The sequence below is a fragment of the Aphelocoma coerulescens genome, chromosome 1, assembly GCF_041296385.1.
Source record: "Aphelocoma coerulescens isolate FSJ_1873_10779 chromosome 1, UR_Acoe_1.0, whole genome shotgun sequence".
Lineage (NCBI taxonomy): Eukaryota > Metazoa > Chordata > Aves > Passeriformes > Corvidae > Aphelocoma > Aphelocoma coerulescens.
The window spans coordinates 9751216-9778738 of NC_091013.1; the positions used below are offsets into that span (position 1 = coordinate 9751216).

At 36.6% G+C, this 27523-nt stretch overlaps 1 long non-coding RNA gene across 1 annotated transcript; it reads right to left on the reverse strand.

Annotated features, from left to right (window-relative positions):
* Nucleotides 1-127: 127 nt before the first annotated feature.
* On the reverse strand, nucleotides 128-22451 carry LOC138117854 (uncharacterized). The gene is made up of 2 exons (XR_011154891.1): nucleotides 22281-22451; nucleotides 128-493 (listed from the first exon to the last, which is right to left on the reverse strand). It is a non-coding gene; the product is annotated as an uncharacterized lncRNA (long non-coding RNA).
* Nucleotides 22452-27523: the final 5072 nt, after the last annotated feature.

The window sequence follows — 27523 nt, forward strand, 5'->3', positions numbered from 1 at the left end:
TGCGTCCTTCGAAAATATTCTAACACAATTAATTCAAAATGAAGACCAGCTCTGCACAACCTGTATTACAATAAATTTGGGGAAGGTCAGAACCACAGCTTAGTAATAAATGGAAGGAAAAGAAAGAGAATACCTGTTTCTTTAATGTTTTAACTGAAGGGCTGTATCTACAGAATAAATGCATAGTTGTATCTCAGGCTCTGCTCTCTACCTCCTCAAGCAACAAAAAGCCAAAAATAAAAATAGAATAATTCTTGAATTGACACACTTAAAACAGTAGGAGACATTTTACAGTTCTTCTTACATCAGTTCCTGTTTTTTTTTTTTCATCTCTCTCCTTTTTCCACGTTCATCAAGGTCATTGTGAGGTTTTTTTTCCTTTGATTTTAATTTTATGTCAGTACATTCATTTTTATGTAAATTTCTGAAGAGGTGATTGTATCTTCATTTCTCCAACCATCTGGCACACTGGGAAATACAGCAGCATTCAACCCTAATGATATAAATAAGGAAAAAGATAGGGGATTTCAGAAGAGACTTTAAAATACCCAAAAAAACAAACAAACACCAAAGAGATGTGTTTATTAACAACAGAACCTTGCAAATATTTTTCTGAATATTTGGTGTGAGTTTCTGTAATTAAAGATTTCTGAAACACTTACTTAGTCAGTAAGAGATCCCTTTCATGCCAAGAGTATGCTTTTCCTGTCGATAAATTAACAAGTAGAAATATCTGCTCCCTTTGATGAAGCTAGATGCATCATTGTTCGTGATTGAAAACCAAAAGACAAAAGTAAAAAGTGGTGATAAGCCATAAAAATTGCCACAAAAAAAACCCCTCCAGGTTTGATGTTATTCTACATATATTGTATTTAAAAGAAATAATGGTAGCAGCCAAGAAATTACTCTAGCTTTCAGCAAATAAAATAAATGAGGCTAAAAATGAATTCATGGTCAGAAACGTATTTGTTTTTCAAGTTGATCTATGATTTTGTTTTAACTGCATAAATTTTTCCAATAGTAGACTCCCATAACTACATCACCTTTTACATTTCTTCTAATATGAAAATTATAATTCCATATTAATAACAATATTTAATGAACATACAAGACATTTTTTTTCCCAAATGAGCCAATGTTAAGTGATTTAGAACAGGAAGAACTGTGATATCACAGATGCCCTTGCAAATCGCAACTGGCTTCAATTTCCACCCAGGTAGATCAGCATCATTTCCAGGCCCTGGTGTTATTACTCTGACCTCTTATGATAATGGCATACCATCTAATGCTAATAAATGCAATGCTGATGTCATTCTTTGTGGGCTAGGCTCGGTGAAAAAGCTTTTGGAAAAACAGTGCTGTATAGAATACAAGCGCACACACACAAATAAAACTTGGAAATAGCCTTTCTGAAGCCATTAGTGAAGCTACTGTTCTGTAATCAATTAGAGCTTCTCAATTGCTATGGAACTTTAAAGTGCCTAGAGGGAAAATTCATTTTCTTACCTGGAACTGATTCTGCTCCATTCAGGTGTTAGTCAAAATCTTAAGATATTTGACAGTGAGTAAAAATCCAGTTTAATATAAGACTAAATTTCTGGTTTTGGTTGGGAGAGAGTTAATTTTCTTCACTACAGCTTTTATGGGGCTGTGTTTTCGATTTATGCTGAAAATTATGTTAATAATATTTTTTTTATTGCTGTTTTAGTTATTGACTTGCAGAGAGTCAAAGCCTTTTCTGCTTCCCACCTCACCTCAGCAGCGAGCAGGCTTGGGGTGCACGAGAAGCTGGGAGGGTTCCCAGCTCGGACAGCTGACCCCAGCTGGCTGCAGGGATATCCCAGACCACATGGGGTCATGACCAGCATATAGAGCTGGGGGGATAAGGAGGAAGGAGGGGATATCCGGAGTTCTGGCATTTGCCTCCCAAGTCACCATTGTGCATGGCAGCTCTGCAGTCCTGGGGACGGCTGAACACCGGCTTGCCCATGGGAAGTAGGGAATGAATTCTTTGTTTTGCTTTGCTGGCATGTGTGGGTGCTTTTTTTTTTTTTTTTTTTTTTTTTTTTTTTTGGCCTACTAAACTGTTTTTATTTCAACCCATGCAATTCCTTTTACTCTTTAAATTCTCTCTCCCATCCCACTGGGGGAGGATGAGTGAGTGGCTGCCTGTGACTTAGTTGCCAGCTGAGGTTCAACCATGACACAGTAACATACTGAATTGTTGCACAGCAACATTTTCCATTTCTCTTCTGGGAAAAAGCCTTTGTCTCATATTGGCTTTCTTCCTAGAAAAATAATTTAAACTCATCTATTAAACCAAGGCTTTCAGGAAAAAAAAATCTTAAAATAAAATTTTAAATCTACCCAATTTTCTCATTAGAAATATATGAAAGGTCTAACAGGGGTAAGTGGAAAATATAGGCCACACGAAACAAGATATGGTAATTGAGACCATCTGTCCCACTAAATATAAAGCACATTTGCTTGTGGTTTACTGTCTCTCTGATCTTATTGCAGTTCCAAAATCTGACCTTTTGAATAGAGGAAAAAAGTTTCTGATGCATGACCAGAAAAATTTAGATGCACTCATTTCAAGAGGAGTAGAACATGTTCTTAAATTCTTTCAGAGCATGTGGAGAAGAAGAGCAGAGGCAAGTGCAAGAATAGCTGATCCTTTTTAGCTGTCACTGATGTTTGACTATCCTGACACCTTACAGAGCAGCAGCTGACCTGGCAGTAACTCTGGTGACAATCTAGTCTACGGACTAGAATTATTTTCTTGAAGCATCCATTACTGTTATTGTTGCTTTTATATCCATTAAGAGAACTTTAGGTCTTACACAGGCAATCACAGCTGACCATTCTGACACCATCAGAGTGCCAGAGGATTGATACAGTAGAGCAATGTCTTGAATGTTTTTCTCTTCTCCTAACATTTAAATTATTATCAGTTTGGTGCTGTGGTCAATAACAACTATACAAATTTTAGCACTCAAATACTATGTACACATTATAATCTGTGTTTCACTAAAGATTTGATAACATTCACAGTGCCACCATTTACAGAGTTGTTGCTTTGTAGGTCCAAATATGAGCAGAAAAGCCCACACTGGAGTTACTAGATAGTTCCTGATAGTGGGTATGGGTTTAATGCTGGCGTGTTTATTGTTGGTTTGTTTGATTCAGTTTAGTTGTTTCCATCTCTTCCTAGTCTCAGGAAAAGAAGGAAACAGAAAGAGTTATTCAAGTAGAATGTGTATAAATGCATACAGTATATGTATTGTGCATTATTAAATGTCATGTGTAGATACTAAATCACAGAATCATTCAAGTTGGAAAAGAACTCCAAGATCATCAAGTCCAACCATTAACCCAGCACCACCATGTTCACCACCACACCATGGCCCCAGCTGTCACATCCACATGCCTTTTGAACACTTCCAGGGATGGGGATTCCACCACTTCCCTGGGCAGCCTATTCCAGTGCCTGAAATAACACACTAATGTGTATATATACTATATCTGTAATGTTTATACACTCGATATACAGCATATACTGTCTGTATAGATACAGAGTATATGTGCATTATACTACAGATGTATGCTGTACATAGCACAATACATACAGTATGCACCTATACATATAATTGACACAGCACACATCTGCTCTGTCCCATTCCTTTAGTACTAACCTTGACTACATGATAGTACAGAAGATTCTTTATTTTCTTTGACAAAATGTGATTTAAAAGCAATATATGCAAAATATCTACCTGACTATATTATCAAGGATAGTATTTTTTCAAAAACTTAATAGAAATGTTCTGCAGCCTTGAGTTGCCATTGTAGCTTTTAAAAAAAATTATTTACTTTGCCTAAAATGAACATGACTTCTCAGCAGATCTATGAAAGTCAGTTTTAAGACTGCTGTGGTAAGAAGGAACAGTTTTATCCAGAAACATTTTGTGGTATGACAGTTCAGTGAAGAGCTTAGTGTTCTGCCAGCCATTTGGGAAGTTTCTTTTGCAATGGAATACAGAAGGTCTTGAAAAGTAAAAGAAATATTAACTTAATGGAAACTGGGACTTCCAAATCTAGCAAATATGTATCTGTAATTCTCACTTGAACTATTTACTTGCACAGGGTTAATGAAGTCAAACACTAAAAGTCTTCTCGTGCTGTACAGGAATTAAAGAATGCTGATGGCAAAAAAACAGGAACTAAAAGCTGTATCAGTCTTAAGACTGAAAGCATGCTGAAAATCTCATTGTGATGTTAACTCAGGTAAAATGAGTTGCAGTACTCATCCCAAACTGCTGCTAAGGAATCAGGGCCTACTGGCTTCAATACAAAGAGAATTAACCAAAAGCACTGTTTTAGACTAACTCTCCAAATCTTGTTGAACTACATTTTTTCTTTAAAAGAAACAATTACATGTCTCATTTCAGATTTCTAATGAAAATAAAAAGAATGTGCAATAATTAGGGCTGCTCTAATGGATCTCTTCAAGGAACCCAACGTAAAAATATGTGATGGTTGCCACATTAAAATTTACAATTAAAATAAAATAAAAGCTTCATAATAATACTAAGATATTCCTTTACTCTAAACACATTAAAATATGGAAGAGCAGGGTAAAGAAGCAGCAGAAAATAAAAAATTCTGAGATATTACAAAAACAGATTATTTGATTGACAGAGCACTTTAACATAATTTTATGTGATATGCTTTCTATGACAAGAACAAATATTGATTACAAACCTAATTCTGGCATACACAACTTTGCAGTTTTTGCCAAAAATTATGTCAGAAGTTATATTTATTCAAAGCAGGACCTGCAGACTACATGTGATTAATGTTTCTATCTTGGCAGGAGAGCCCAAAATTTATGATATATTCTCTCTGCCACAGGTTAGGCAGACAGGAGGCTGATATGCTAGATATGACTGCTATTGTAAATTTATTTGGCATTTCATTTTTCAGTCACACTGATGGTTATTTTCATACATCTTCAATCCATCATTTCCTGCTAAATCCAATTAGTTTGATTGGCAGATTTAGCTTCCCACTGGGTCTTTGTCAATATTGGGTAGCAGTAAATACCTTGAGACACTTTTTCAAAACTTTCCTCGATTATTTGTTTTTCCCTCCCTCAGATAACTATTGATTAGCTGGTTTTGTGCAGTTCCCACCCATCCACAGAGGCTGAAGAACATGGTGATCAAAACCAACCATGTACTGACAAAACCTGCACCCTCCTTTGAAGAGGCAGGAGGAAATCCTGCCTGGGCTGCAGCGTCCTGGGGCTCCCCTGTTTGGGACCAGCTTTGACACAGGGGTGCCATGGGCAAGGCCCTGGTGGTGAGGAAAGCTGTGGGGCAGGGAGGTACAGCAGGCATAAAATTTCTTAAAGGCAATATTTTTAATTATTTTTCCTCATAAACTAATTAACGGATTTACATACAAATGATCAGAAAATTTATTCTGTGCTCAGCAGCACACATGCTGTCTTTTTCATACATAACAATGAAGCTAAATCCTTGATTCAGTCTTAATTAGAAAGCTATAGTGAGTTCTTCTATAGTGTTTTGTTTTCTGGATATATAGTGGGAAGAAAGAGGTATAATAATTAATGCTGAAGTACTGTGAAAGATGATCAAGTTATAGAAAAGGTCAATTAAGTGAGTTGAAGAAAAAATTAAATGGGAAGAGAAATGAGCTTACATTTATGAAAAAAAAGGAAAACCAGGAGCTGGTCTAAGATGGATTTCACCAGAAAAAAATATTTGTGTTTCTATGCTACATAGTTCAGTGGCCAGGGGATCAGTCAGTATGTTTTCCTCCTGAACTGGTGAAATATTCTGTTCATAGATCAACTATTCAACAGAGATACAAATTTAGATTTTAGTAAGGCTTGGTAGAAGAATAGATTAATATATTACTTTTTCCTTAAAGACCGAACTCCAGATTTTCATTAAAGCACAAGAAAAATACTGTTAGAGATCCTCAAATATAAAGGTAAAGTACCATGACAGATCTACAAGGTGAAATTTTATTGGCCTTTGCTCCTGCTACAACAAAGCCTCTCATTTTTTCAGTGACAGTTTTGTTTATATTGTAAAAACAATAACAGCAATCTGTGAATTTTTCCAAGAAGTCAGGATATGATATGTATTATCTGAATAAAGGATATAGAAAAATACTGATTTATTCATTTTTTTCAAAGAAGTTTTCTTCATTTTGTCTAATTTGTGACTTTACAGGTAAAAAATGTATGAGATATTGTAAAAATAAAATTGGAATAGTGTCCTTTTTAGAGTGCTCTTTGGTATGAGTTCTACTCTTCACACTCTCAGGTGGAGTGGAAGATTTTATTTTGGTTTTTTACTGGTGTTGTTTATGTATAATCCAAACACTAACACCACCATCACCACCATCACCCTCTCCTATTACTGGGCATGTAAATACATTTACTAAACTTGGGACAGTTTTATCCAGACACAGCAGCATCTCTAAGCATTTCCTAATCATGGAGAAATTGCTTCTTATTAGTTACAAGGGAACATTATCAATAATTTGTGGAGAGAAATGCTTTTGATACAGTGTTAATGACACCTAGAGTGCACTGAAGGTTCTATTAAAAAGAACTATTTCGTTTGGAACCTGATCACTTATGGAATTCTTTAAGCAGCAGATATTGGTCTGATCATAGTTAATCTTTTGATTGATAAAGGCAAAAAATTACTGTTTAAGAAAAAAACTATTCTAGTGCTGCAAAATGAGAAAACAATGTCAGTGTAGAGGAGGGCTAGAAAATTAAATGAGACTATCTGGAATATCTGCCACACTAGAATAATAATAGCATAAAATCAAGGTTGGACACTGGATTATTAATGACCAGACCTTCTCCTGTAATCTGCTGTGTTGGTTATGATTTAACTGGAGGATACAATTGATGAATTAGCCCAGCATGCCCATTGAGAGCTGTCATGCTGTCATTAGAAGAACAAACATAATCCTAGGTACTTATCAAAGACATATGGCAAACCCGATGCTGTCGTTTAATGTACTTTCTTTGGCACACTGAACTCAAAAAAGGTCTCCTGTGTCAAATCAGATTCAGGGAGACAGAGCCAAAGATGAGGTGTTAGCATCATGAGTAGACTGGGCAACCTGACAGAACCTCCAAAGTCTTTTGCTTGAGGACAGGAGGTCACCTTGGATATCCTTCAAACAAGCCTGGAATCGAGTTAACATTTGTTACTTGTAAAGTTTGAGAAGCAGAACATATTGCTTCAAAGTTGGGGCTGCAGAAAACTGGCTTACCCAGCTTCTACTTGGCTTGGAACTCAGGCAGAATAGGTTCATGTCTGATTATGAGCTGAACCTGCTCACATACTCAGTCCCCAAACTTTCTAGATAAGCTTCACTCTTAATGACAGGAGTGTACAAGCTTCTAGGCTTAATGACAAGTGACAAGTACTCTTATTAGCAGATGACTGTTCTTTTGTGCATGCAAATATGGATATTCACACTGAGAACAGCCATATGTATAATTTATTTCTGTGATTCTGTGATGGATCACATTTTAATCTCTGGTGTCTCTTTAGATCAGGAGTGAATGTGTTTTCCAAGCTTATACAGACAGAATGATTTTTGTGTGCCCCTTTTTAATCCAAACCCCACTGTGCCAAATCTTATCTACGCTTCTTCACATATTTAAAGGCACAAGGCTGTACAGATGAAAAATAGAATTTTTAAAACTGGACAGGAAGAATAAATTTTATTCAGCATTACTGATAATTTAAATGACTTTTGTGTACATATGTATTTGGGTATTTGTTTATGTGATGTGTATCTCAGTAAGAATAGTTGTACGTGTGGGCAAGTGAACATGTCCTCACAATGCACATTTCAGGTGCAAAAGAACAATAAATTATTCTATTACTCTGTCTTCCTAATATTTTCCCAGTTGTTTTTCTTCTATGTATATTTACTGGTCTCGATTGTTCTAATTTATTCTGAAAAAAAATAAAAATATTTCTAAATTGAAGAATCTAGAGCAAGAAAAGCACATTCGTTTCCTTTTTTTTTTTTTTTTCTTTTTTTTGCTGTCTTATGGTTGCTTAGACACCTAAATCAAAAATTTCTTGGTTTTCCTGTTGAAGTCTGATATACAGCCTGAAAATTGCAATAAAGCCTAGATGACTTATTGAAGTGGGTCCAGAGGAGGAGTACAAAGATGATCAGAGGACTGTAATACCTCTCTTATGAAGATTGCCTAGAGAGCTGGTGTTGTTCAGCCTGGAGAAGAGAAGACCCTGGGGCAACTTTAGAGTCCTTTTCAGTACCTGAAGAGGGCTACAAGAGAGACAGAGATGGACTTTTTACAAGTGAAGGTGGTGATAGGACAAGGGGGAATAACTTTAAACTGAGAGAGAGGAGTTTAAATTGGATATTAGGAGGAAACTCTTGACTGTGAGGGTGGTGAAACACTGGCACACGTTGCCCAAAGTGGTGGGTGCCCCATCCTTGGAATGATTCAGGGACAGGTTGGCTGGGGTTTTGAACAATCTGATCGAGTGAAAGCTGTCCCTGACCATGGCAGACGGGTTGGAACTAGAAGGTCTTTCAAGCTCCTTCCAACACAAACCATTCTCTGATTCTGTGATTCTATGCTATTCCAAGGATGAATCAGACCTTGTCATGTAGTTCGGTAGTTGTAAGAGAATAAAGAGGAAATATTACCTTTTACTGCACTGACACCATTCCTGGATTCTTGAACAAAAGGTTTGTGTTCCCAATGGACTCCCTGAAGCAAAGAAAGTCTCATAGTAATTGTGGAGCATTTCCAGAGAGTGCTCCAGCCATGTTTTTGAAACAATGCCCAATGGATGGAAGTTGAAATTCCCAGCAGTTGGAACAGGGATGCCACAGACTGTGCAGCATCCAGGTAAAACCAGCCTATATTTAAAAATCTTTGCTATGACAACTGTTTGTGGTCTTGGCAGTCAAGGAAAATGGTGACAAAGAAGCAACCGTTTTCAAATGGAATATCCAAAGATGACATTTGTAATCCCTGAAATGTAATTTTAGTTTGGGGATTGGTGTTCATTTTCCTTTTAATAAGGGAAATAAGAAATTAGTATTTATTTTGGAAAGGAGAGTTCCATTAGATAGAGTGATGATTTGATAATGCAAAAAGAAAATAATTAATATATATGATTAATGTCATAGGAAATCTCATAGTAGCCTCATAACAGTTAAAGAGCTCACTCTGACTTCTGTGTCAAGTAAATTGAAAGTAATTTCCACTTCAAATTTTGTTGCTAGATGTGTGGTTAGAGAGAAATTATTATTATTATTATTGTTGGTTAAAATGGAGACAATTCAGACAGTGCTGTTGATCTGCAGAACTTTAATCTAAGTGCTAATTATCTTTTCTATCCTTCACATCTCCCAATAATTTAATTATGTATTTCTCCGAGAAAGAATAAGTACCTAACAAAATCAAATGTGAATTTATGAAAGATCAATGAGCTCTATTGCAAAGGAGCAATTTGAAAGAGAAAATGGAAGCTATCCATTGACAAATTAGAAATTTGACAAGAACCTGTTGGGGTCCATCAAATTTAAAGGTTTATCAAAGAAGAAGGGGACTCCAGGTCTGTCTTTTAGACATTTTTTAAGGTGCTATTCCCTCTTAATGTCTTTACTAGTTGTGATGTTGCTCAGTGTGGTCACAACATCAGACTACCACATTCAGATGACTTGTTATCACAACCAAAAACTAAATCTAGTATTCTCTGTCTTCCAGCAGGAAAGGAAACTTCTTTTCTTTCATCAGAAGAGCGAGCAGAAGAAACTGGTTTGGGCTTTTTCCAAGGTTTATGACCAACCTGATTTAGTTTCAATAAAATTAAAAAGGAGTGTAAGTTTGAATGTAAACCTGAGGAATAGGAAAGCTTGGGAATACTAGAGAAATAACGTTCAGACAAAAAGGCTTTTCAAAGTTAACAATAGAGTTGTGATTTATGTCAGCACACAGAAACTGCCCTAAACAATTTTATAAGAAAGAAAAAAAAAAATTAAAACTTCCAAAATCCTTATTTTGAGACTGAAACCAAAATTGAACGGCAAATGTAAGAGAACTGCTTTCCAAATATATGACACAAAGTTAATATTTCCTGTGGCCCAAAAAACTATTCACAAGAAACTAGAGATGTCCCTTTTCAATCATCAAAGAATATCTACAAAACATAAACAACACTGGGATTTTTCAAAGAGAAGTAAATGTAAAAGATTCTTAGGTGGAGGTGAGTTCTAAGGATAAGCAGGCCCACATTGTGTACAAGTCAAAGTATTTATTAAAATTTGCTAGAAAAAAAATAGTTTCATTATCTCCGAAGAAACAGATATTGGGGTAAACAAAATTTTCTCAGCCCTCAGTTGCTAACATAGTTAACTTTACATTAATGTACATAACTCTACATGGAATTCAAATTACCTGTATTTCTTATATAAAAATGTTTTGAGGTTGTGGGTAATCCTTTTGAAAGAAACTAGTAATGACTGCCTGTAAAAGAGACAATTGTGCTATTTCCTTATATAACCTGAATGCTGTAAAATATTGCATTTTTGGTTTTTGGTTTGTTTTTTTTTTGGAGGGGGGGGTGAATGAGGAAGAGATGTGCCTTTGCTGTGGGGTTTTTTTGCATTTATAGAAAGTGAACTGGAAGAGCCCAGAAATACCCAGAACAAAAAGAGGTTATCATTGGGAAAATTCCAGAAGCTATCTGAAAGAGAATTCCCTTTGTGAGTAAGCCATCTGGCAGGTAGTGCTGAGTTATGCCAAAAAGCTGAAGCAATCAGAGCACAGAAGGGGGAAACCTTATAAGCATGGGAGTGAAATCCAGCTTTATGTTCATAGCAGCTGACTAATACAATCTACTGAGGGAGCTGGATTCCTACACCACTGCTCTGGAGATGGACTATGCAGGCCACTATCAGGGAATGGAAAGGCATCTGAGGTCTCTGTTTCTTTTAGGAAACCACTCTAAGAGTAACGTAATGGCTCAAATCTAAGGTTATCCTCTGTCATTTCAAAGAATAATCAATTTCTCAGCAACCAGGCAGTCTAATTGGCTGTTAACACAAGGCAGCTACAGTATCTGAGCTGTGAACCTCTGCTACTTCCTTGTGGAACTCCTCTGACTGGTGGTGAGATCTGGAGGTTCCAAGTGATGGGGTAAAACATGGAACAGGATTGGACTACACAAGTCCAGGTCTGCCACCTAAGGCAAGTCAGTGTGCATAATTTCTTTTGTGTATGTGTACATGCTGGCTATTTTACCTCTGGTACATGAAAAATTAGAGCAATCTAGACTTGAGGACAATGTACATTTGTATTTTCTTATGTATTTCCCAAGGAAATAAATTTATACAATCTCTCTGTTGGCTTTGTAGCTGGGTGCATCAGCCAGTTCCTACCAAATCTGGTGATGTGAGTCTCTGCTATATTAAGATGTAGAAGCTTTGTGAGAATATGTGCCCAGGTAGAGCAGAGAGCACATATTAGTGCTGATAGTGACAAATGAAAAACCAGCAGTATGGGCTACTAAGCAGGTTTTAAACACAGAATGCCTTGGGAAACCAGGCTCAGAAAAATGTGATGCTCACGGAACTGCTCTTTTCATCGGAGGAACTACTCAAAAGAAAGATGCAAAAAAGGGGTTGCAATTAGGAGACATCAGAAGAAATTCTGAGTCTTGTTTATTCACAAATAAAAGGAGAGAAGAGATAGTTAATATTTTGATAGTCTGCCTCTGCTCAAGCCTGCATGATTACAATACTGGAGGGTAAATGAAATGTGTAGCTCATGGCTCAGTCTAATATAAAGTTATGCTACATTGCAGCATGAAAGAAAAGTATTCATGTCTAATGATAACTTTGGAAGATGCCAGGAATATCTGCAGTAATTAAAGCTCTGAAATGTATTTGAAAATCAATCAGGAGTCTTTTGAAATTACATGATTGAGAAGGGCAGTTCCACCACAGTGACCATATCAGCAGAGATGCTGGAACTTACTGCCTTCTGCTCTGCTTGGATCTATATTTAGCCTTGAGCGTGTTAGTCTTTGATCTGGAATTTCTTATTTTCCTTCCAATTTTCACAACATGTTTTGAAGTCTGGCTGGTCTTCTGGCCCTCAAAAGAAAGTAGAGAAAGGACAGGAAAACAAACAACCTCACCAAGTAAAAAGCCAGCGAAACTGCAGGATCAGTTTTCAAACTTAGGAGCAATTAGGATATTTATGCATCATGGCGAATAAAATCAAAGTTTCAACAACAAAAAATAGTTAGAAACCAAGAAAAGTGAGTCTTTATAAGAAGATTTCACTGTATCATTTGCATACGGTAAATACAGAATGCATATGAATCTGGTGAGACAGTTAAATGGATTTAAAAATGGTCCAGGACTTCAGTGAATTAAATAGAATTTAAAAATCCATTTTAACTGATTTTAGACATGTAAGTGAGCTTTTATGTAACGAAAGTTAAGAACTGCCATTCATACAACTTCTGAATTATGGTTTTACTTGGTCTAGAGATAGAAACTTTAAAAGAGAGATCACAGGTCAAGTAGAAAAATGAAATAGGAGCTATAAAACATTAGTCATAGGAAGGATCAGCCATCTCTCTTTCTTTAATTTTTGTCAGTCTTTACATACTATATATCTCAGTCTTCCCTGCTGCCCACATTGAGGAGCTGGAAGGTCCTATTTACTGTTAATGTGTTTCTGTGATGCACAGGCCAGTGGTACTGACCAAAGGATTTATCTACTTACAGAGATCAGAAGCCTGACACACAGAAAATAAACAATAGCTTTTACTTGAAAAATTGATTTTGTCTTAGTCCCTGAAACAACCTAGGGCTGATTCTGTCTGTATTTACTCTATAAAGATCTGGAGACCCTAATTCCTCAGATAGTGTCACCTGATTATAGCTTCATTGTCTCTCAGTACATAGCATTTTAACATCTCAGAGATTGGATTTCACAGTGCTTTTTACTTATAAAATTACCTCTTCTGCAGTTACTGGACTGTAATCTTTCTACACAGTTTACATGTGAGATCTCTGGCATCGAGCTGCACTCTTTAAATAAGTTTAGCTATTCCAGGTTTTGCTAATTAAGGGACCCCTGTCCACATGTTCACTACTTTCTATTTAGTAAAGCACCCTCAAGACACCTTGAAAACTGGTCACAAAACTGGCTGCATAAAATGGTACAGACATTCTTGTAGAAATAATTTGTATATGTTTACATGTACCATGTTTATGTGAGGGATGTTTCAACTGTGTTAAGTTCTGTTTTGGTTGGTGGGGTTTTTTCACTTAGAAGTTTCTAGAATGACAAATGGGGAGAGTTGCTCATATAATATAGTCTAACCTGATCTTCTCTACTGTTCTTTAGTAATGATTCTCTTCTGGAGACTCATGTCTAAAAGAAACAAGTCTGCTGTACTTTTTAAATGCAACCAGGTTATTTCACTAAGTGTTCTAATGTTTAAGCATATTATTATTATTACTATTATTATTATTATCATCATGATCATATCATCATCATCATGACCAATAATTTTCATTCAGTTTTTCACTATCCTCTAAGAGTCCCCATGCAGAATCTCTCCAATTTGTGAGTCCTGTACAAACACAAAATGAAAACACAGAACAACTCCCAGAGAGTTTACAGCTAGAGACAGAAATTACATAAACCAGGAGGATGCATAAGCAGGTTCCATTAGAGTGATTTCAATTAACAGTAACTTTATTAAGACCAATTCAGAACTGCAAGAAAATACAAATGCTTTCTCTCCTGTTATTGGCTTAACTTTTGCTGGCAGTCTTTTTTTTATTTTTCTAGTTTATAGTCCACTGTCCTGGGCTACCTCCCCTAAGCAGTTTTTAGTTTAAAAAAACTCCAGTGTGGAGAATATTTCTGCATAAATCTTGCAGGTCCTCTTCATAACTTCTTGATTTTTCTAAGACAGAGCTAATGTAAGTTGTACCTACAGAAAAGTGCATATATTGGGTGAAGTTTGGGATCAAGTTTGAATTGTAGTCCAATTAGTATGAGCATAAGAAAAACTGTGACATCCAGAATAGGTTTTCTTTCCTGGGGTAACTTATAGAAAACCCCCAATCAAAACAGCACTGAGATGTGAATAGCAATCTAAGTGAAAACCCTTAATCCCTGTTCTTTATTTGATTTAGATGCCTGCAGATTTCGGTGGAGTTAATAGGAAAGGAATACACTTTAGTCACATTAGGTAAGGTAATATCTTGGTGATTGCAATTCAACGCAGTATTAAAAAAAAAGCCAACTCAGCAATTTCATTAGTAATTTTGATACTCACCCATGCCCAGTAGATAATGAATTTACCAAACAATAAAACCCTTTTTGTAAATGCTCTTTCAGCCTGTCTCCCTTCTTAGCTCTTTCTTGCATTTGCTCATTTTCCTTGCTGTAATTTCTGCTCTTATTTTCATTGCCATTGACAGCATTGAAAATGTGCTACTTGAGGATCCTACTATTCAGGTTCATTTTCACAATCATTATCAACCTAATTTCTCTCTCTCTCTTTTTTTTTTTTTTTTCTTCCCTAAAGTGCTCCTTCTATTGGATTCCTGGCCTCCATTCAGTAGCCTGGTTTGAAAAATGAAAAAGAGCCCAGCTAATGTTAAATAGTAATTCGGTACTTAACCCACTGAAGTGTGCACATATTACCACTGCATCTATAATACCTTCCCCATGATTACCCAAGGGAACTCCATGTCCCCTCACTGAAGTTCAGATCCAAGCAGACACATTACTGTGTTGAAAGCCAGCAAAAGCCTCTCAGGAAAAAATGAAGACTGCGTTAGGATAATGTTGCCTTTGATACTTACCTGCCCATCAGACAAACTTAACCTCAAGTAACACAGCTGCACATTAGAATGCATATACAACTCCAGGGATTCCCTTCCCTCAGCTCATATCTTCCTGCAGCATTGCTTTTTGTCAGCTGTGCCCGGCATGAGCAGATTATGGGTAACCAATTTCACCCAGCACAGAGCTGGGATTTCAGTGCTTCCCTGCTCTACAGTAGCCAGTTCTGCCATTAGATCCCATCTGGTCTCAACCTTCCTGTATAAAGAATTTCTGGAAACAGCAGAATGTTGGACAAGTGAGAAATGTGCTGCTTTTAACACTTGCTGGATTATTGCAGGTGATTGAAAGGACTCTCTGTGTGTTATTAGGAAGCAGCACTGCAGCTGGTCTCCACACCAAGAAAATGAAAAAGCATATTCTACCTCTTCTACACGTTCACTTTCAGTTCACAGAACTGAAAATAGAATGGACTAATCAGCAATGAAGAGATTGCTAAGAGAAGCAGTTACTCAGAAAAGTATGCCTATGTATGCACTATCTTCTATCCAGTAAAAACAGGAACTATAAGGATAAGCAAAATAATATTCAGAATTGTTTTTTAAAAAGCATTCTTCTCTTCCCAGTTTCTTCTTTACAAATTTTACAGAGAGAAAGAAAGAAAGAAAGAAAGAAAGAAAGAAAGAAAGAAAGAAAGAAAGAAAGAAAGAAAGAAAGAAAGAAAGAAAGAAAGAAAGAAAGAGAAAGAAAGAAAGAAAGAAAGAAAGAAAGAAAGAAAGAAAGAAAGAAAGAAAGAAAGAAAGAAAGAAAGAAAGAAAGAAAGAAAGAAAGAAAGAAAGAAAGAAAGAAAGAAAGAAAGAAAGAAAGAAAGAAAGAAAGAAAGAAAGAAAGAAAGAAAGAAAGAAAGAAAGAAAGAAAGAAAATAAGAAACAGATGAGATACTATAAAAAATCAAGATTGCAATGCATTTGGTCAGTCAACCAACCAACTGGTGTCATATCTATTGGCAGATAACAGAAGTTTCTCTTTTCCACAGTATTAAGAGAGAAATTTAAGCCACTTCCAAAACCTCCAGTCATCTGGAGCACACAAGCTAGTTTACCTGTAGTCACTGTTGTCATAATTACTTTCCGTTCATTGCCTTTGATATAAACATGAATAAGAACTGTGGCATTCATAAAAGGTACTATTAAAATTAGCTGGATTGAGTGTGATTGAGTGAAATAACATATATGTTAGGCATCAGACTGATAGGAAAAATAGGATATAATCCAACCTTTCTAAAGAAACACTATAGACTGTCAGTAGAGCCAAACAGAATTCTCTAAGTAGCTCAAAGAGATTCAGTACACTTAAGATAGAAATTTTTTTCTTGCCCCCGAACTGGGTAGAGCTTGTTTTGGATCTTTTTTACACCCTTTTCTATTCAATAATTTGCCTCCTTCATCCTTCCACAATATTACCCCAGTGTTGCGAAAAAGTGTAGGACGATCAAATGAAGGCACCTTCAAAATTTTGCAGGAGCCAAAGTTGAAAGTCAATTGCAGCTTTTGCTCTGGGGCTCAGGGATAGAGTTGGTAATTGCCAAAGACTCCCATAAAATCTGAAACCTACTTTGAAAGCAAGGGAGTGTTTCTGCCATGCCAAAAGACAGGACATAGTAATTGTATGGTGTTTTGTCCTTTCATCCTTCCTGTAAGGAGGGAGGGAGGAAGAGTGAGGAATGAATAAATAAAATTTTTAAAAAATAACACAGAGGAACCAACTTCATTTTTTTCTTGTTTATAGTCCCCTCCAAAGATGTTATTTTGCCACAGCCCCTCTGAACAGGAGACATGTGGAAAGACTAGTACAAACTAATGTGTCCTTTCCTCTACCTGCTCCCATTCCTCCACCAGTTTTCCTTCCCCAACTCCAGCCTTGTAAGTGCTGTATTTGGGACCAGAAGCCAAGTAAGTTCAATTCACTGGGGCAAGAGGAGAGGGTCAGTAGTACATGCTAACCTTGCCAGCCTGTGTGCTAACACTAGGAAACACAAGCCCACTTATCTCTCCTCCAACTAAAAGCAACCAAAGAATATGGGGCAGTCCTTTTCAAGAGTTTGTAAGAGCAGTTTCCTATTCTAGAAGTACCTACTGCCCTACACTGCACTTGATGTATAAACACCCATACGAATTGACTGAGGGTCACTGAAGAAAGAGACAGGAGGACACATTTCATGGTACAATTCAGGCTTTTTCCTTGTGCTGGTTTTGGTAGTGACAGAGTTAATTTTCTTCACAGTAGCTTTTATGGGGGTATGCTGTGGATTGTGCTGAAAACAGTGTTGATATTACAGGGATGTTTTAGTTACTGTTGAGCAGTTCTAGCAGAGAGTCCAGGCCTTTATAGAGCTGGGGGTAGAAGGAGGAAGGGGGAAGCACTTGGAGTGATAGAGTGTGTCTTCCCAAGTCAACACTACGCCTAATGGAGCCAGACTGTCCTGGGGATGGCTGAGCCCTGCCTGCCCATGGGAAGTGGTGAATGAATTTCCTACTTTTCTTTGCTTGTATGTGTGGCTCTTGCCCACGAGACTCCCACCAGTTTCCTCACTTTTACTCTTCTGATTCTCTCCCCCTTCAAATGAGGGGAGAGTGAGCAAGTGGCTGTGTGGGCCTTAGTTACCTTGTGGTTTAAACCTTTTTGGTGCCCAATGTGAGGCCTGAGAGGTTTGAGATAACAGCAGATTTGATTTGAATGCATTAGATCAAATTTATAACTGTTCTTGCTGTTTAGAGATTCATTGTGACAGTCTGATCCAAAGCTACCAGGTGTGAAGGAAATGGAAATACCTTTAAATTGTTGTATGTAAATTTGAGTTGCATGTTTTAGGAATTACTACAGCAAGAACCCCTTGCTGCTAGCTAGGCTCCTGGCAAGAGAAGTTCATTGTAATGTTAAACCATGCCACAGATTTCATGGGATAAAAGGCAAAGAAGTAGGAAGAAGCTTGAATCTACTGGAGAGCTGAATTTCAAATTGTATGATCCAGAAAGTGAAAGCTTCTGACTCTGGGTAAAGAACTCAGTCTATCCTGCACAGAGAAACTCAGTGGCTGAAAGTGTCTAGATATGCTGTGTAACAGATTTCCCAACCTTCAGCATCAAATACCCCACCCTGGGTTAAAGAATTCTGTGATTTCTTTTTCCTTTATTACTTATATTACTGTTTCCTAGTTATTTGAGAATGAAATGCAGGAAATCCCTTTCCTCCTTACTTCTTCTCCTTGCAGTTTATACTGGCAGCTTCAATCTACTGCCTGAGAACTGGCTCTAAGTAGGAACTGTATCTAAGTAGGATGTGATAAGGAAAGGTTGGAAATGAGAGTGGAAACTAAAAGTGTAGAATTGCCAAAAATTTCTACTGAAACATATACTTTAGTGGCAGCAGCATTCAAAAAACTCTGGGAAAGGTGGCCTACAGTATCACTGATTTTATATTTCAAAATACTAAAATCTTACAGCAGTTCAAGCCACATACTCTACATACTTACTGCATACTCCACGTTTCACCTCAGGACTCATTACTGGGCTGTGCAGACCACGTGGTTTGAAGAACACTGCCAGGTAGCATCTCCCTAAGAGGTGATGTTTGGTACCTCTTCCTGAGCTATGGGAACATTTGCTTCAAAACAACTTAGTGTGAAAAGGGGGTACAAAACAACCCTTTCACTTGATTGCTTGCTTATTTCACTAGATTATTACACAGAAATACACCCCTCCACCACCTAAGTAGTGTCATCCCCATCATGACTAACTGAGGATGTTGAAGTATTTTATCTATGTCTAGTTTATAGTGCCTTTCTATCCTGGAAATAATTTCCTGTATCCAAATGTGTGATACTTGATAAGGATTGCTATCCAAAGAGCATTTAGACATACTGTATTTTGGCATTTAGCCTTCCAAGCAATGACAAAAAGCAGGTGGATTGGACTGTTACCCAAGGCCTCAATTCATTATCTGTCAGGTCTTAGGAGGATTGCATGTTGTGTACCAAATATTGCTTAAGATTCAAGATATTTGAGATTTTTCCATATCTATGAACCACAGAGCAGTATTTCCTCGTGATTAAGGTTTTCATCTCCAATATTAACCTAGAATTTTTGTGAGAGTTTCCATAAATGTATGTTCATTTTTATGTAATACACTTAGAAGTGAATTAGTTCTTCTCCAAGCTATGTCACAGTAGAGATTATGGAAAAAATGAGAAGTAACACAAATAGCCTAAGTACTCACATCTCTACTGCATTTTACTGGAATACATCTATGGAGGCAATCTGAGATACTTTATTAATCAATGGAAGCACACACTACAGAAAGGAAATGACAGTGCTGTATGCAGTCATGCTTGGCTTTTGATATGGTGGGTTTTCAGTAACACTAGTTTAACTAGAATAGTAACATTAAATCATCATAGACAGTACTTATTACACTATTTTTTCATCCTCCTTAGTAATTTACAAAATAAAGAAGAAAAAAAGATTCACAATAGAAATATCTCTTTTTGCTAAAGATAAGAAAACTATTTAAATGCGTATTGGGAGATATCAGATTATAAACTTCTGAGTTAACATGATATATCCCCCTCGGCACCATTACTGGTCTCTGATGACTGGGACTGAAAGCATAAAAGAGGTGTGTGAGAAGCTGTGTGATGAGGAAATTGTACTTATAAAGGTGATGCCTGGAGCAAAGTTTTCATTCAAAGCCCCAATCTCAGTTACCATCTTCTACAGGACAAAACACCTTTAACACTCCCTGATTCCCTGAAGTCTAAAGTGTCATTCACATTAATTATGGTGTTTGCAACATGATATATCAATCTGTGTCACCACACATCTCTCAGCAAGACTTACTGAGCAAGACTTTTCTAGTGAAGAAAGGTCATTGCTTTTCTTCATTTCAGGGTTTGTAATCTCCTGCATTTTATAATGCCAAAATAATTGCTCCCACTAGGATATTGCCCAGCTGTGCTCAATTTATAATTTGTAATATTTTCCTTTCTGTAAGTCAACTAGTGGTACATTTTTATGGCATTCTCCCAAGTGGATAATGATCCAAAGCAATGTATTTATTTAGAGGATTGGATAAACTGGATCAAAATTCAACAGCAAAATGTACAGAAAATGCATTCTGTTTTCCTAGCGTTTTTAAAAATACATTTCTCTTACTTCTGTTAGTCCTAATGCTTACAGTCACTCTGATTTTCTGTCCCATTGTTAATTAACCAGGGAGGAAAAAATTTTCTTTCCAGTATGTGCTAAGAATTTTAAATATGGAAATGTCAAGATGCTGACTCCCATTGTCTCTAGGTCATGGAGACAGAAAGGTGAATTTGAAGTGGTTTTTTAGTTTAACAAAACATGACTATGGTACACATCATGAGAAGGACACAGGAAAGACTGAGGCTTTTCTGGTCTCAGCTGTTAACTATTTGCATTTTCTATTTTAATTTACTCAGTCCCAGTTTTGACAAATGAATGTGGCTTCACTTGAAGGAGCTTGAGAACCATAGCACAGCTGTTAAATAACAAAGAATTAATAAATTTGACTCCATTCACATAATGGATTGAGGCTAGAGATGTCAGTACAAAAAAGCCTGTCACGTAAAGCATAGCTGATGTCACTAAAAATGCAAGTCTTAATCTTAAAAGTTAGTAACTGTGAGAGATGAGTAAGTGGCTGAATTCTGTGATGGGGTTGGCTTAGAAGGAGACTGTCCTGTGGAGGGGTTTTATTTGCCAAGGTGGCACTCCACAGCAAACAGACTGTAATGTCAGTTCTCTGCCAATGGGCTTTCATTTACTACAAACGAGTTCACTCTCTGCAAGATAAGACACATACTTTAAAATCTTAGAAAGCTTTCTACTCATGCCATGTCTCTGAATTTCCCATTGTGCCTCAAAGCCAGGAAACAGCACAAGGTTTTTAAAGAGATCCAGGGTGTCTTGGCTCTCCAGCTAATATTTACCAGTAATGCAGTCTTTTAGACTGACTTGGATCCTTCTCCTGCTCTAGCATGTTAAGTCAAACAGATATAAAAATTATAAATCATAGTCTCACAGGTGGTATTAGCAGGCATTATACTTCCTGCCAGATCAATACCCCATGGATGAGGGGTTCTCCAGCTCTAGAAGTACTAAAAAGCATTTTTAAGAGAGCACATAAAAAGGCACATTATTTTAAAACTAGACCACGCTGTACTGGGAAAAAACTCACAACTTTATATTTTAAATAGAAAAATAATACCATCATCAATGACCAGATTCTCTCATGAGCTGAAAGATGCAGTTCAACTTTCTTTTTCAAAACCACATGAAAGCTAAAATACTACTGGCCTCATAAATGTCAGAGAGTGTTAGCAAAGGTCTTTGTTTCAGGTTTTTTAAAATAAAAACTAGGATGCTTCCAATAGCATATATGGATCATTTAAAGAAAAATTAGATTTCAAGAGTCTAGTAATATTATGCAGGCCTATCTAGTGAATATTCAATGACTACAGTACTAATTGACATGAAGCAACTAACACAAGCCTTGCCACATCTCTACAACTTCCCTGTTCTATCTAGTTAACCCCAGCTGGTATTTGGTAGTATTTGGTTAAGCACACTTGGTGATCAGTAGCAGTAGGTATGGGAGTAATAGCAATAAAAACCCAATTGTAGTCTTACAAGGAAAACAGTTGTTTGATATTTCCACCAAAAGATTATTAGGGTACCTAAAGTATACCCTGCATGTACAGAAAATCTGAGGTTTAGGTTGATCAAGGAAAGTTGTGTCTGAATGAAACAGTCATGGTAGAGTTTAAGTTACAGCTTCTATTAAAGCAGTGAGTTCATTGTCACTGATAACAAGTAAGAATAACTTTTATTCAAAGACTTTTGTGTGGGTTTATGCTCTCCCTTCTCACATATATACATTATTTAATAAGAAGTTGAGATAGATTTAAAATTTTCAAACCCCTACAAGCATTCTAGAGGCACTCATAACCTAACAATTATTTTGTAGCTGGGTCTCATTTATCACTTTTAGTTGTGCAAGCCTGAGCCCTAACCACCCATGGTAGATAATGCTTCCATGCAGCAAAATACATTAACATTTCTATCTCTGCTAAATAAATAGACCTCTTTTTCTTCAAATCTTTTTTTAGGTTTGTATTTATCATCCATCATCAGCATTTACTGAAATTTGACAGATCACAAAAAAACCCCAGGAGGGATTCCATCCATCTTATTAGCTTTGCATTTTGTCAAGTTTTCTGTCTAGCAGACCTCAGAGGACTGCCTAGGAAATAGTTAGGACTACTTACATTCTGATAGCAGTGAAGATGGTAAGAGATTAATCTATCTTAATAACACCCTGGCTGTGATACGCTTCTGGTAACAGGACCGGCTAAGAGAAGCTGGCAGTGATGGAAAGACCCGACCCTGCTAGTTTGGATGACGAGGTTACTCAGCATGACATCCACAGGAGGGAGACCAGGCACATCCCCTCATTGTCAGAGCAGCTGCTGCGACTTGTGGCTTTATTTGCAGCATTCAGGACCCTGTGATTGACTACCAGGCCTAATACGGAGTGGCAGAATACCAGCACCAATTACCCTCTCTCAGCTGACCTCCCTGACTGTAAGCGGCTCCACGAAGTTCAGGCAGGGAAGGTGTGCTGTTAACATCATTCACAGCTACAGGAAGGAATCTAGTTAACATATTCTCACAGGCAGAATGGGAGCTTCACTGTTTTTAAGTCCTGCCACTGTGTCACAAACTGCAGAAAAGACCTCCTTGCTTTCTAAACTCCTCAGAGTCCAGGTGCAGCTGGATCCAATCTTAGCTCCAAACTTCGTCAACTGCTAGAGTCCAAAGGATTAAAAATGTGTAACTGAGCCTCTATACAACTTTGTCCCTTGATTATGGATTACAAACCAGCTATATTTATACAAATATAAATGATTTATTATGATAATGATTAGACAAACAAATCTTAATCAAACTCTTCACTACACAGTATATAAGGTATAAATACCAGTAGTGCATTATGAACCAATATTGAAGCCATTATATTTAAAAAAATTATATTAAAGCTAGCAAAACAATTATTAAGTAGAGATCAATGCTTCTCACAGATCCCAGAAACAGTGGGCAAATCTCTTTAGCTCAATCTTGAGGAGTAATCTTGAGGGGCATCCTCACTCAAAGGAGGAATTTACACCCACACTCCACAAAGGAGTATGTCAGAAGACTCTGCCATTAAAGTGTGGCTGAGCTGTTATAGTATAACATGATTGACTGTCAGATGTCTCCAGACCAGCTGTGTCAGCTCAGCAGCTTTAGATAAGTTATTGGTAGTGTCACTTGTTTGTTCCTTTATCGGGTACATTACCAAGTCTAATACATCTCCACCTCACTATGAGGATATTTAATTTTGGGATTAATGAGTCAGGCTGGTTTCAGCATTATTCATCACCAAAAGCAGCATGATGCCCCCTTCTCCATCCACCACTGGTAACTCTGCAATTCAGCTTTGTTTGAGTTAATTTCCCCATTCCAGGCAGAGCATCCTGCTACCCGTATTTCATTGAAATTCATTTGTTGGTGATAGTATCTAAGACAGATACCTAAAAAATGGTGAGTGTATAAATGTTTTGTACTGATCTTAATGCAATATCAAAATACTGTCATAAACAGTATGTCATAAACGGGACAGGATAAACAAAGAGGATATTTTGCACCCTGTAAACAAAATCACTCATTAAACAAGAAACATTCAATTTTTCTTGTTCTTTTTCTGGTCCTAAAAACCATTCATTTATAATAGGGCACTCCAGATGCTCTGCTACCTTGCACTTGCTGTGACCATTTGCATATCTATAATATAGGTTCAATGTTTGTGTAGATCAGGTACATTTTACTCATCATCTGGAAGTACATTAGTCTCTCTTGGCACACACACTCTCCTGGATAAAATGGTATTCTTATGGTCAAAAGTATGGAAATGAGACTCTAAAGCAGGTCCCACATAGTTTAGGCAATTTCCTTATACATGAATAAAAACAGAGGCCTGACTAGCATTTGACCAAATATAAGAACTCCCCTTTCTGTGACGTGATTTTTAAAACAAGATATACAAATTGAGTCAGCCCTATTTTTGAGATGAATTCTTGCCATGAAGGAGTATTCTGGCTGGCTAGGAAATACAGTCATGCAAGTTTATCTTTTGTCATGGGAACAGAAGTACTGTCTATGATCCCTTTTGTCTGGAAGGCATAAAGACATTTGGATCCAGTTAAGGTATATTCACTGCTATAATGATGTAACTGCCTATCTTTATGTAGATTCAAAAATGAATTAGAAACAGTTGACAGGTATGAATATGCCAACCTACATCATGTTTGCCAGCAGCCATATGCGTGCCTCCAATGCTAAAATATGAGGATTTTATAAACAAAACCTGTCAATACAAGCAACTAATTTTCCTTTGTCCAATTATCAATTTTTCTTTTTATTTCTCTGTGGGTTTTTATAGTTGGTTTGTTGGTTGATTGGTTGGTTGGTTGGTTGGTTTGGGGTTTTTTTTGTGCAGCAGTGGGGGGCTTATGACAGGAGTTGTCCTGCAGATATAGGAGTATGTTTGAGCAGATATCTCTAAAGTACCAAGCTTTCTAGTAAGTATTATGTACAGTATCATGATAATACTGTAAAAAGTTAATTACTACTGTTACTTACCTAATTGAATATATATGTATTTATTTATTTATATATTTGGGAAGGTTAATCATACATGAGTGCCTTTGGTTTTGGCTTTTCCTGTAGTTTCCCACTTCTAAGAATGCATCTTTCTAAGTTAACTTCTGGAAAGTTAGGCCAGCTTAGTTCCTATTTTTCTTACACCAGTCACAATGCCTTCCTGGAGTAGGCTTACCCATGAGTTGGATCAAACTAACACATAAGATGCTGGTACTCAGATCCAGCCAAAACCCCATAAAGTCAATATTATTCATAAACCTTTATGGAATGGCTCTGTTAACATAGGCAGCTCATCCTCACTGCAGCAGTCATAATAAAGCACTCTTTGTGAGCCTCTGCTCTGATTAAATGACATTTTAACAAATCTTAAACTGGAAAGAGCTCTTATTATGAAAGTAATAAAGGTCACTTTTATTTTTCTCTGCACTGGTAATGGGCATATATACTTACATTGTCAGCTGTTATTCCTGACAATGACAACAGATGAAAAAAGAATAGACATTTGCAAAATATGGCAAAACTACAGCATACTATAAATGTTAATAGCTTTATTCATTTCAGATCTGGAATGTGACAAAATGACTCATGCTGGAGAACAGACTTCCTGGATCACAATGCGAGGTAGGAAATGAAATTAGACATGGTTAACAGAAAGCATTCCAGCTCAGCATCCCACACCCACTCTTGAAACATTTGTCCAAAATGTCTCCCTCTCCTGAGGTTTGAAAGAACATCTATAATATTTTCACATTCTTTCCTTTTCTCATTTTTACCTGGTGATGCAGGTCTGAATTACCTTCTGTTTCTCATGACAGTGGTTTTAGAGTGAATGAAAACAAGAACAACAGAAATCCACCCTAAAGTTTGCTCTTGTGGAATTTCCTTGCACATTTTGATCCAATAAGATAATAGTTTGGGAAATGCTGTTCTGAACAGAAGCAGAATGAATGCTAAACAGACATAAAGTAAATGTGTGTGCATGGAAATTGATCTCTCTCTGAATTTGCTAGTGTCATCATCTAATGAAAAAAAATCAGACCCTTTACTTTTTATATGTCATCATATACTTCTATTTATACTGGAATGAAATAGAACAATATAATTATATAAATGTATAATGAGTTAAATTAAAATTTTTAATGTTATCAAAATATTTATTTACTGTTGTTACCATAGGGATATTTTAACACTTTTTTTTTTTTTTCATTCCAGTTTAGCATTTAAGGTCATTTTGAAACATAAAACTCCCTATGGAATGAAAAATGCGAGTGTTCCAATTTCTTACTGGTAACTCAAATTGTTTTTTGAATGTAAAAGATGCTTCTCTGAAGTCCATTTACATGAAAAAGTTAAGCTTTCATGTTCCTTTTCTGATAATCACTGTCATTACTTAAGTATCTTATAATATGTTAATATTCAAAAACAGAAAACAAAAACTTGGCTAAACTTTTCCAAAGGGTTGGTCACTCATCCCACATAAAGCATGGAAAATTCCTTTGAAATATTTTTAGGGGGAGGTTTAGCCACAGACTTAATTATAGGAAGATGTGTTGTTATAGGAGGGATTTACAACTAATCTTGAAAGATTGAATTGTGATTTTATTCATAGGGAATGTTTCTCAATAAAAGCATGAAGAAAAAAATCAAAACCAAGCAACTGTATCTTTCTCAAAAGACACATACAGCTATAAAGGGTATAAAAGATGTGAGTTAGTACCATACCAGACAGATAAGAAAATAAACACAGTAAAAAGGTCAGTTTGGCTCTAGAAGCCATTAGAGAAACTCTTCCTGAACAAGGACAGCAGACCATCAAAGTGAGGTCTCTCCAGGGTGTCAAAAAGCAGAATTCAATGAATCAGACTTACCAATTATTACAAAGCAGAAACAATGGCCATAGTCTTAGCCCATAAAGTACACGGCACAGATGGATTGATTTACAGAAATGTTTTATTGCTTACCCCAATGTTTGGTGAGAAAAAAGAGTAATACAATGACTCAGAATAAAAAAAACCCAAACCTATTTCTTTCTTTCATAAGATATATATATTTAAATATCTTGTGCCCTTCAAAAATTTTTGGAGATGTTTCTTTGCTATCCTGGGATACTGCAATTCCCATAAAATGGCTACTACTGTTTCTTGCCTCAGGTCATGATAGTCAGCTCACAATCAGCTGAGATGTCACACTGGTGACTTTATAGAGGAGAACTTCCACTACCTCTGGCTTGATCCTGGCTATGCTGAGTTAGAACAGCCCATTACATCAGCACAATGTAGAAGTTATATATACTGCAGCAGTTTTTCATGCCCTACTAGAAAGCAGTGAAGTTGAAGATTTTCAAGACCTTCTGATAAGCAGCGTGTCAGAGAGGAATGTACGTGCTCCTGTAAATGGCAGTGGGAAGGATTTTAAATTGCATGAATAAGTTGTCATTTCTACCTGTTCCAGAAAGAGAATGTATTCTGTAACAACTAATCTCTGATTTCTTCGAATAGGATTCTTTTGAAGGATGTCAGCTTAATTACTCAGGCAAAAGAAAGACACTTCAGATTTATCAATATGAAGGTCCTTTAATATTAAAGTTTGCCAACACAAGGAGCTGAAGGAAGTGATTTGGACATAGACACATACACAGTCTTATATATACAAAAAAAGAATAGCACTGTAGGCTGTAGCAATTTTTCTGCTAAATAAAACTTTGTTAACTTGGGTTAGAATATGACTCATGCAGTGTCAAGAACAGATAAGAAAGCAGAGCTTATAAAAATAAAAATAAAGGTAAAGCAAAGGAATATATAAATATTAA